At 34.2% G+C, this 12,690-nt stretch overlaps 1 pseudogene; it reads right to left on the reverse strand.

Annotated features, from left to right (window-relative positions):
• Positions 1–5,570: 5,570 nt before the first annotated feature.
• On the reverse strand, positions 5,571–6,514 carry LOC131415685 (olfactory receptor 6C1-like; annotated as a pseudogene).
• Between the last annotated feature and the right edge of the window lie 6,176 nt (positions 6,515–12,690).

Consider the following 12,690-nt stretch of genomic DNA (forward strand, 5'->3'; position numbering starts at 1 on the left):
GTGTTTGTATACTATTGTTTACTAAAAAGTACTCTAATAATGAAAATCTTCTTTCTACTACTCTTGCCATACTGCAAATAGTCCTATATTGAATTACTTGTGAACTTGCCTATTAATTTTTTTTTACCCGTTTATCCTTAAAATTGTTTCCTAGAAGTGAGTTTGTGGGTCAATGAAGATGCACATGTATAATTTTACTAGTTATTTTAAAATACTCCATAAGGATTATTTCACTTTATACATCACCAGCAATATATGATGGACTAATTCCAATAGCTTTACCAAAGAAGAATGCTGTCACCTTTTGAGCTTTTGCCAATAAATCAGAGGCAGTAGGGATATGTCAGTGTAGTTTTAATTTGCATTTCTCATATGATGAATGAGGTTGAGAAAAAATTTTATTTGATTAAGTTATTTGTGTATATTATTCTTTAAAATATTTGACTATTTCTCTGGTCTACTTTTCTATGTTTTTTTATTCTTTTCTACATTTAGAAGCTTGTTATATATTAGATACATAAAATTTTTGTTTGTAAACTAAGTTGAATATTGTTTGCCCACATAGAGAATTGTGTCTTTACTTGCTTATATCATTGGCCACATTATCTTTTAAAAGATTTTATTTTACTGTGTTGAGAACACTTAATATGAGATATACTGACAATTTTTAAATGTACAAACAATATTGTTAATTATAGACACAATGTTGTACAGCAGATCTCTATAATTTACTTATGCATTACATAACTGAAACTTTATGCCAGTTGATTAACAACTCCCCATTTCCCCCTTTATCCAGCCCCTATAAACCACCATTCCACTATCTGATTCTATGGGCATGACTATTTGAGATATCTCATGTAAGTGGAATCATGTAGTATTTGTCCTTGTATGGCTGGCTTATTTCACTTAGCACAGTGTCCTCCAGGCTCATGTATGTTGTTGCAAAGGGCAGGATTTTCTTCTTTTTTGAGGCTAAATAATATTTCATTGTATGTATATACCATATTTTCATTATACGTTCATCTGTCAATGGGCATTTGGGATGTTTCCACATCTTTTCTTTTTTGTGAATAATGCTGCAATGAGCATAAGGATGCAGATATCTCTTCCAGATCTTGATTTCAATTCTTTTGGATATATATCCAGAAGTAGAATTGCTGAATCATATGAGAGTTCTATTTTTAATTCTTTAAGGAATTGCCCACTGATCTCCATAGTGTTCTGATAGGTCTGTTAGGTCCATTTGATTTATAGGATTGTTCAAGCCCACTGTTTAGACCACTGTTTGTTGATTTTCTCTCTGTTTTATCCATATTTGAAAAGGAGTATTGAAGTCTCCTACTATTCTGAATTGCTGTCTTTGACGTAAATAAAGAGGTAAACTGAGGCAAACTCAAAAAGATGAGTTTACTCAGGGATAGCAGAGGAATTGCAACTCAGAGCAAGCATACTGTAGTAAGCTACAGGCAAGTCTGCTGATGGTTTGGGGTGGGTCGGATTTATGGGCACGGATTGTAAAAAGGAGAGCGTTCAGTTAGAGTCAGTTAAAATAAAAAAACAAATAGAGGTCAACTTTGAAAACTTCCTGAGCAAACACAATCAGTCCAGTCACACAAACAAAGCTGAATTTCACCCACTTTGTGAGATCAACCAGACCTTGGTCATCTCCCATTCATGCCTCTGGTAAAACTTCCCATGGTGGGTATGAGACAACATCTGATCAACCCCTATCATCCAAGAAAATTCCAACACTATCAGTTTTCTGTAAATCAGGCATTCACGGTAAATCAGTCTCTTAGTCCTTAAGTTTTGTCTTCCTGAGGGCACGTGTATGGGATTCTCCACTTTATATCCTCTGGTTCTATTTTAGACTGAAATTCTGTGTGGGATGCAGCCTCAGCATGGCCGGAGAAGCAGTGCGTCAGTGCGCGCCCAGGATCTGAACCCGGGCCACCAGTAGCAGAGCGCGCGCCCTTAACTGCTAAGCCATGGGGCCGGCCCTCATTAATTCCCTTTAGTTTCTCACAGCCTATATGAGTTCATATACTTATTACCAAAAGTTTTTTTTAGTACATACCTTGTACCAAGTATTATTTTAGGTGCTTGAAAAACAGTAGTCAAGAAAAATGGCAAAGCCCCCAATCCACATGATTTGGATAAAGACAATGAATAATAAATACAATAAATAAGTAAAAAAAAAAAAAAAACTTTGACGGTGAAAATGCCATGGAAAGAAAAGGTCACATAGATTAGGTGCGTCTACAGTAGAGACAGATTTAAGATTAAATCAGTTATTTAGAACATGCTCATTAAGATAGCGATGCTTGAGTAAAGGCGTTAGAGAACTCTAGCTGTTATATCAAGCAGATATTTGAGAATAGATTACTCTAGGTTAAAAAACACTGCAAATACTATAGGCCTATGTATATAACTTTGTCATTTTCAAATAGTGACAATTCTGGTTCTTCTTTTCCATTACTTTTAATTTGCATGTATTTTTCTTTATTTGCTACATTCTGAATAAGCCCTCTAGTATAATGTTGAAACAATGCAGTAGTAGTAGGCATCCTTATCATGTACCTCCTTTTATAGAATATGCTTATAAAGTTTCCAATTAAGTGTAATATTTGTTATAGGAATTTTTAAATTAGGGTTTTTTTTACAAATCTTTTTAAACTTTAAATAGAGTAAATAATACAATAAATTCTTATATACTTATCATCCATATTAAGCAATCATCAGTACTTTGCCAGACTTAATTCACCCAATTTTTTTCCCTCTGCTAAAATATCTTAAACAAAATGTAAGGCAGCATGCTACTTCACCATATATAGATCTGCAACTATAGAAAGCTTTCAAGCTGGATCTTGAAAGACGAGTAAGAATAGAAACTTTAGGTGCAAAAGCATAGAAAAATGAATAAAATAGAATTTTTAGAATGTATCGAAAGTTGTGCATGGCAACAATAGGTTCTAAGTTAAAGCGGGAGAAGGAATAATAGATGGTGAGAGAGTAATAAATACGAATGGGTTAAGTGTAAACTTCGGGAGTGTCCATACAGTTGGTGTGAGTCCAGTGAAACAAAGGCAAAGTCAAAATCAAGATGTAGAGAAGATTCAGTTACATAATAAGAGAAGATTTAAAAACTTGGAGTGAGATGACAGATATTTGAAAAGCCAAATAAATATATTACTGAAAGAAGTACCACGGACTTTGGTGACAGAAATTAGTGTAACCGTGTCAGGAAAGGACAGTGTTAGAGTTGGCCATAGTCGAAATTATTGTCTAGAAGCATCACTATCGGAGTTTCCAACCTGTTTGTATGAATCAGTGGGTTATATTGTACACGATAGAGATCCTGGCTATATTTTATAGGACCAGTTGTAAAATAAATAGTTTGTGATTTGTTTTATTAATCTCCCTCAACAACTTTTCAAATGAATCAAAGTTGGCATCTGAGGCTTTCCCATTCAGCCTGGGTTAGAAGGATGAGAGGTAAGGATATGCTCTCTTTGTCATGAAGTTAGAGAAAATTCCTTTCAGGGGGAAACAGTAACATGAGCTGGCAGTCCTATAACTAACTTGCTTTCACCCTTAAGATTAACATCAGAAAAATCACTTAAAGAGTCTAAAATAACTCTAAATCAATTATGGTAGACCATATAAATATTCCATATTTGTTTTCAAAGATTTCTATAATTTGTTCCTGGTTTATAACCTATATATAACCTGTTTCCCAATAATACTGCATTATGCGTCAATATCAACATTCCAAAGATATTCTTCCTTCTCTGGCTTTTAAAAATTCCCCACACTTTGAAATTCTTAGCCATGCCAACTCTGCTAATGTATAATGCATTTCTCAATGTTGTATGAATGTACAATCTTCTCTGTCAACTTTTCATAGATATCTCCAATTGAGTAACACTTTTCCTCCTTGTCTATTGTTGAGTTTATTTATGCATCCTTTCAAACACTGATAATAATCTGCCACAATTTTTATATTTATGAATGTGTCTGTCAGTTATAATAGACTTGAAATTCTGAAGGAATGAAAAAATTCCCTTTTAATTTTAAATTTGTACATATACACAACTATACTAGTATGTATAAAAATAATAATAATTATTACTATTTATTGATAGCTTATTATGTTATATGCATTACATATTTCATTCCATCCTTATGGTATCTTATTTAAGATGTTATACCTGGTTTATAGATAAGGAAATACATGCTAAGAGGATATAGAAACGTCAGGTTTTCAACCATTTTTCTTCTTTAGCATCTAAATGTTAAATCCATTAAGAAAGAGTAAAGTTAAGAAACCATTCCTATCTTCCATCTAAAATTTTGAATTCATTTCAATTTTCTATCACTTTTTTCTCAGTAAATCTTTTGCCAAGTCTCCAAATTGGATATATTGCATGAGGGTCATTAAGAATTTTCCATTACTGGTTAAAAATATAACTTCTTTTCTATTACTAAAAAATGTGGTTGATAAAACTTAGAATATTATTTAGTATCATAAATCCCTGTTTCAGCTTTTGTCTTCAGGGGAAAACACACACACACAACATATATCTTGCCTAAATATTTTAGACATTTACTAACATACTAAGAAAAATGGGTATAAAGAAATTTTCACAGGTAAACTCATAATTTTATATATATTGGAAAAAATTTGCTTTGCTGTGAAGTTTTTATGTTCTACAAAACTTAACCTTAAATGATTTTGGTTAGGTATAAAAAATTGCTATTTTCAAACTAGTCCAAAACTTGAGAAGGAGACCTACATATTATTTTTTTAGCTATCGATAGAGAGAAAATCGTTTATTTACTGCTCAACTACAGAAAATGAATTTATCTTAGGTAACTAACATATATTTCCTCGTTATTATTTGACAACACTATGTATGTATGTAGGTATGTACCTACCTATCCATCTGTCATTCTTTATAGAGAGATATCATGGAATTCAGAAAATGGTGATATACTTAGCAATTAGTCCTAAAAAAGTGTATACTGATGATGGTATATGCCTCTTTACTAATAGATAAATTCCATGGACATATCCAATTAAAATGAATAATGAAAATATGTTTTGATTTTAAAATGAATCATTTACAATTTCTTTAAATTATATAGAAACTTTTCATATATTTCCTAGAACATCAGTAACATAGAAAAGGGAATTTCTGTCAAAAATAAACGAAAATCATAAAATTATGTTTTCTGTGTACAGCAAGTGAAATATCTTATCAATATTTATAAAGTCATTCCAACATTTCTGGGGATCATTTTTTTTCCCAGACAAAACTCGAACACAATTTCACTTTCAAAATAATTATTGAAAAGGTTGTAATTTAAAAAATTTTTTCAAAGAAGGGGGAGTCACAAAGACACGAGGAAAGTGTTTTAATGGAATGAGAAGTATATTAAACAAATATGCTTATAAACTGTTAGAAAAAAGAAAGAAAGAAACAAGGATGACAGGGAGGCTATGCTGATTTGAAGGGGCTACTCAAAATTCATATCTATATTTTGAATTTCCCTTCACCATGTCTCTAATTCACATATTTATATTTGCTTGAGAAAAATACAATCTTCCTTGCCATGTCCATGAAGGCTCCATTGACTTGCTGATTCCTTAGGCTGTAAATAAAAAGATTCAGCTTGGGGGCTACTGCGGACTTTAGAACAGTAACTCTCTTGCTCAAAGACACTCTCTTTTGCTGATGGATTAATGCACATGAAAATGCAGCTGCCATAAGAGATGAAGATGACAATCATGTGGGAAGAACACGTGGAAAGCTCCTTTGTCCGTGGACTAGTTTAAGGAATTATCAAAATTTTTCTGATGATATATATGTAAGACAGAAGTTATGAATGTCAAGGCAAACATTAGAGTAAACACAGCACGAGACAACTCCATTATCTCTTGTAATTTTGTGCATGAACAAGAAAGGTGTATTAAGGGGAAATAATCCCAAGTAAAATGGTCTATGATATTGGACTTACAGCAATCGAGCTGTATGAATAGCATGAGTGATGGGAATATGATTAAGAGTGAAGCCAAGAAGCAAAGAGAAAGTGTGTAGACTCTACGATTCATGATGGTCATGCAATGCAGAGCACTGCAGATGGCACTATAACGGTCATAGGACATGGTAGCCAGAAGGTAAAATTCAGTGACTCCCAAGAGAATGAAAAAAAAACTGAGCAATGCAGTCATTAAAAAAATGGTTTTATCTCCTGAAATAATGGTGCCCAGGAACTCGGGTATACTGACAGTCGTGAATGAAACTTCTAATAAGGAGAAATTTCTGAAGAAGAAATACATGGAGGTCTGGAGGTGGGAATCCAGCAGAGTCAGGGTGATAATGGTCAGGTTCCCAGTGATGCTGAGCAGGTAAGTGATGAACAGAAAGACAAAGATCACAACCTGAAGCTGTGGGTCATCTGACAGTCCCAGGAGGATAAACTCTGTTATTTCTGTCTGGTTTCTCATTCTTCAGTTATTATTTGTTTTTCTCCTGCCAGACCCATAGGAGAATGCACAAAGAACAAACATGAAGAGCAGCTTACCACATATCCAAGTGTGGAACCAGAATTTGGCCTAAGTAGTACGCCTTTGCCATCTTCAGGGAAAATTTAAAACAACCTAATATATACAACGATCCTTAAACTCTCTCTCTTTTGCAGGTGAAAATTCTGGGGCTAAGGCAGATTAAAAACTTATTTTTGGCATCACACAGCTTGAAGTGATAGGGCTAGGATTTGTAGGCACACTTTTGCAATCCTAAATAAAATACTACTTGTTAACTTTCAGAGGTCCTGCTCACAAGGTTCCTACCCAATAAGTACCATCTTTGTTATTGCTCTAATCCTTATACAAATTTATTTTTGTGTTAGTTACAGGCTTAATTACATTGAAATTCTTCAAAAATGTTAATTATACTTTATTTTTACATAAAAAGTGAGTGATTTATCCTTAGCCAGCTAGCACTCATTTTTTCCAATTCCTGCTACTACCTCACTAAAGTCAGATCTACTGAAGCCATTGCCATGAGCAACCTCAGATGTTATCAGATGTTAGAGAAAAAGGTAGAAAATAGTGTAAACTGGAAGGGCTTAAAACTGAGATTGATTGCTTGTGAATCCCTGTCAATGTTTCATAATGATTTAGCCCACCTATGTGTCATCGTTATGGACTTTATTCCTTTACAACCAATGCCGCTGTCCATGTAAAATAAGAACGACTATTTTTATTATTATTTCAGAAGAATTTCCTCAGTCAAAGACTTGTATAGGTGCTATTCAAGAGAGCTAATTTTAATATCTTTATGTATTTATTTAGTTTTCATTTGTGTTTAAAAATTGTAGGTTTTAATTTTTCTATTTTTTAATAAAATGAGAAAATATTACCATAGGTATTTCCATAAAGAAGAGTGAGTATTTCTAGGTTTGAATCCAGGCCACTTAATTATGTCTGAAAATCACTGAACTCCTATGTGCCTCAGTTTCCTCAACCATAAATACATTTTTTGTCTTTGACTACCTGTCCATCTCTTAGATTTTTGTGAGCATTCAGTAAGTTAATATATGTGAAATATTTAGAAAAATGCCAAGCATATAATGAAAATCATATAAGGCTTTTCTCTATGAAAAATATGTTTCCTAATCACTAAATTAAAAACCTTCAGATTAAGATGGTGTCGTGTGTAAAAAGCTATGTCTAAGATAAAATTTATAGCAAGAGAATGACATAGAGGTAAAAAGAAATTTGAAGTAGAAATTACCTGGCTGTACAGTACCTTTTCGGTCTTCTAGGCATAAGATTCACTAATCTTAGACTTATTCTTCCATCTCATATACATGATGCTAACCTCTCCTACTCTGGTATATCTGCCTCCCATACCCCTCACCATCATCACTACTACCCACGTTCAAACACACACACATACGCTCACACACACACACTCACATACACACAGTCTTCCCATCTTCAGCTAGGAACTGATCACTACATGTGAGGTCTACTACCTGTTCCTAAGCATGTCACTCAAACAAAGTCAGGGCCACTTTGGTTCTCTGCTTCTCATTAGTAATAATTACCTTTCTGAGAATGGTTAGCTCTGGAATAAAATAAGATAATATATGTAGGTGTAACTAGCATTGTGGGTATCATATTGTATGACACTCCAAATTACCTCCTTCCTTACTTCCACAATGCTAGGTTTTATACTCATTATGTGAGTCTCCATAGCACCTTATACTCATCCCTCCCAAACTACCACACTTAACATATTGTGCTTTAATCTCCAGTAAGCTCCTCTACTACTCTATGTATTCTTGCAACTTAGGATAGTGTCTGTATCTAAGCTGTTGCAACACAATTCATTGCTGAATATAGTCTATAGCTGGGTTAAAATAAACACTTCTCATATTAATATATAAAGAGATGTTGAGTTTGTTGCTGAAATATATACTTCTATAAGTTACACTTCTCTAATTATGCTATATTCTAACCTCAAGTTTTCTTAAGTTTGTGTCTTTGTTTTTCCAAATTGAATTATTTTCCTATTTTACCAATAGAGTATTTCATCCCCTGTATTGAGTAAATTGAAAACAAAGGATATGTATAGACAACCAAATTTATTGATATATAAATTTTTTAAAACTTCAAAAACAAAATTTCAAAATAACTTTTCTTTAAATTACTCTACAGCTCATCCTTTCAATTCACTCTCTGCTGCTCCAGTGACAGCAATCTTCCTCCATCATTTTTCACTCTTCTTTAAAAGCACTGGTATTTCACACTTGGATTCATAAAGTGCATTCTCATCATATAAACAGAATTTGCTTCCAATCTAAATATTGATGTTTCTGAAATAGTGTACTGACCTTGGATATCAAGGCTTTTAAAAATATCGTATTCCAGTGAGTGATTTCAGTATCATGGCAGAGTGAGCTTTCCGTCTTAGACTCTCCGCAACTAAGATACAACAAAAAAGACATTCATATACCAACAGAGGACATTCACATGACACAAAAAATTTCTGAGAGACCCATGAAGCCTTACACTTGAAGGTGGAAGTGCTGGAACCCCCAGAAGAAATGGAAGGAGGTAAGGAGAACTCCTCTCCTTCCCCAATGACAGTGACCCTGGGACCAGGACTGTGCTGCTATTGGAAAGAGGGAGGTAGGGGCAGCCCTCCAAGGGAAAACTGTTACTCTCCAAGTTCTCTCACAACCTGTGTGAAATTCCCATATGGGGGGGGGTGTCATCATCAAGCTAGAACCCCAGGAGAGCAGATAGCGAGGGAAAGTGAGAAGACTCCAGGATCAGGCAGATAAAAGAAAGAGTCCCTTACCCTGCCTGATGCTCCAGCACAACTGGTCAGCCAGAGCACCAACCAATAGTGGTGGGCTCAGAATACACAGCTCTTGACCTCAACCCAGTGGTGGCAGGTGGAAGCTGTGACCAGATATTTTTAGCATGAGTAAAAATAAGCCCAGGCCCTCAAACAGTGTGCAAAAATATATCAAATATCCTGACCAGAAGGAAAATTACATGCACCCAGAATCCAATCCTGAAGCCACAGAAATTTATAACCTAAATGACAGAGAATTCAAAATAGGTATCATAAAAACACCCAAATGACAACAAGAAAATTCAATGAAATCGGGAACTTCTTCACGAAAGAGATTGAATCTATAAAGAAAAACCAATTACAAATGTTGGAGATGAAAAACACAATTGAGGAAATAAAGAAAAATCTGGAAGCTTTAAAGAACAGAGCTGAAAATATGGAGGAAAGAACTGCATTATTAAAGGTAGGAATGCAGAAATGCTCCAGATGGAAGATGAGAGAGAACTAAGACTAAAAAGAAATGGGGAAATTCTCCTAGAACTATCTGACTCAATTAGGAAATGCAACATGAGGATTACAGTATTTCAGAGGGAGAAGAAAGGGAAAAAGGAGCAGAGAGATTTTTCAAAGAAATAATAGCTGAGACCTTCCCAAACCTGGGGAAGGAGCTGGATATACAAGTGAATGAAGTCAATAGATCTCCTAAATATGTCAACATAGAAAGACCTCTCCAAGGCAAATAGCAGTAAAGCTGGCAAAAGTCAATGACAAAGAAAAAATATTAACAAGACAAAATATTAGCAAGACAAAAAAAAAGAAAACAAAGGAATTCCTATCAGGCTCTCAGCTGATTTCTTGGCAGAAACTTTACAGGGTAGGACATAATCGAATGATATATTCAAAATTCTGAAAGACAAAAACTTTCCGCCAGGAATACTGTATCCAGTGAAAATATCCTTCAGATGTGATGGAGAAATAACAACTATCCCAGATAAACAAAAGCTGAGGGGGTTCATTGCCACAAGACTCCCACTACAAGAAATGCTCAAGACAGCCCTCATGCCTGAAAAAAAAAAAAACAGAGAAAGGGGATACAAAGCTTTGAGCAAGGAGAAAAATAGGTAGACAAAACCAAAAAAATTGCAGCTCTCTATCAGAATAGGTTAGCAAACATTTAATTATAATAACAGAGATTAAGGGAAGGAAAACACCAAAAATAAATACAACTTCATCATTTTAAACACAAACTCACAACACAAGATGTAGTAAGTTGTAACAATCATAACTTAGAAAGGGAAGAGGAAAAGGATGGAATTGACTTAGTCTAAAGAAATAAGAGGCCATCAGAAAATGGACTCTCTCATCAATGAGATTTTTTTATACAAAGTTGATGGTAACCACTAAATAAATAAACAGAACAGAGACACATGATAAATAAAGATAAAACTAAGAAAACTCATCATACAGAACTACCAAACTGAATTGGTAGTCTGAAATAGATGGCAGAAAAAACAAAGGAAATGCAAAATAACTGGAAAATGAGAGATAAAATAGCAACATTAAGCCTTCATGTATCAATAATAACTCTAAATGTAAATAGATTGAATTCTCTAATCAAAAGACACAGAGTGGCAGGATGGATTAAAAAACAAGATACAACAATATGCTGCCTCCAGGAAACACATTTCAGCTCCAGAGACAAACACAGGCTCAGAGTGAAAGCACAGAAGACAATACTCCAAGCTGAGGATAAACAGAAAAGAAAGCAGGTGTTGCCACACCTATATAAAAGTAGACTTCAAGACAAAACAGGTAATGAGAGACAAAGAGGGGAAATATATAATGATAAAAGGGACACTCCACCAAGAAGACATATCACTTATAAATATATATGCATGCTACACAAGAGCACCAAAGTACATAAAGCAACTATTAACAAACCTAAAAGGAGATATTAACAACAACACAATAATAGTAGGGGATCTTAACACACTACTTAAATCAATGGATAGATCATCCAGACAGAAAGTCAATGTGGAAATAGTGGACTTAAGTGAAAAACTAGATGAGATGGATTTAATGGATATATATATAGAACACTCCATCCAATCACAGCACATTACACATTCTTCTCAAGTGCACATGGAACATTCTCAAGGACAGACTGTATGTTGGGAAACAAGTCAAGCCTCTATAAATTTAAGAAGATTGAAATCATAACAAGCAACTGTTCAGACCATAATTCTATGAAACTGGAAATCAACAACAAGAAAAAAGCTGGGATAGTGACAAAGATCTCGAGACTAAACAACATGTTACTGAGCAACAAATGGGTCATAGAAGAAATTAAAGGAGAAATAAAAAAATATCTGGAGACAAATATGAAAATGAAAATACACCATACCAACACATATGGGATGCAGCAAAAGCAGTTCTGAGAGGGAAACTCATAGCAATACAGGCCCTTAACAAGAAGAAAACAAGAAAGAAACAGGCCCTTAAAAAACAAGAAAAATCCCAAATAAGCAACCTTAAACTACACCTAACAGAATTAGAAAAAGAAGAACAAACAAAGCCAAAATCAGGAGAAGGAGGGAAATAATAAAAATTAGAGCAGAAATAAATGAAATTGAAACCAAAAAAATACAGTAGAAGGGATCAATGAACCAAAGAGCTGATCAAAATTGACAAAACTTTAGCCAGAATCACTAAGAAAAAAATACAGAAGCCTCAAATAAATAAAATTAGAAACGAATGAAGAGAAATTATAGTGGGTACCACAGAAACACAAAGGATTATAAGAGAATAATATGAAAAACTACATGTCAACAAATTGGACAACGTAGAAGAAGTGGATAAATTCTTAGACTCGTACAACCTCCAAAAACTGAATTAACAAGAGATAGAGAATCTGAACAGACCAATCACAAGTAAACAGATTGAAACAGTAATCAAAAACTTCCCAAAAAATAAAAATCAAGGACCACATGGCTTCTCTGGAGAATTTTACCAAATATTCAAAGAAGATTTAATACCTGTCCTTTTCAGACTATTCCAAAAAATAGAGGAAGATGGATTACTTCCTAACACATTCTACAAGGCCAACATCACCCTGATACCAAAGCCAGACAAGGACAATACAAAGAAGGAAAATTACAGGCCAATATCACGGATGAACATAGATGCAAAACTCCTCAACAAAATATTGGCAAACTGAATACAGCAATGCATTGAAAAGATCATACACTATGATCAAGTGAGATTTAGTGCAGACATGCGAGGATGGTTCAACATCTGCAAATCAATCAGT

The sequence above is a fragment of the Diceros bicornis genome, chromosome 17 (genome assembly GCF_020826845.1).
Source record: "Diceros bicornis minor isolate mBicDic1 chromosome 17, mDicBic1.mat.cur, whole genome shotgun sequence".
Classification (NCBI taxonomy): domain Eukaryota; kingdom Metazoa; phylum Chordata; class Mammalia; order Perissodactyla; family Rhinocerotidae; genus Diceros; species Diceros bicornis.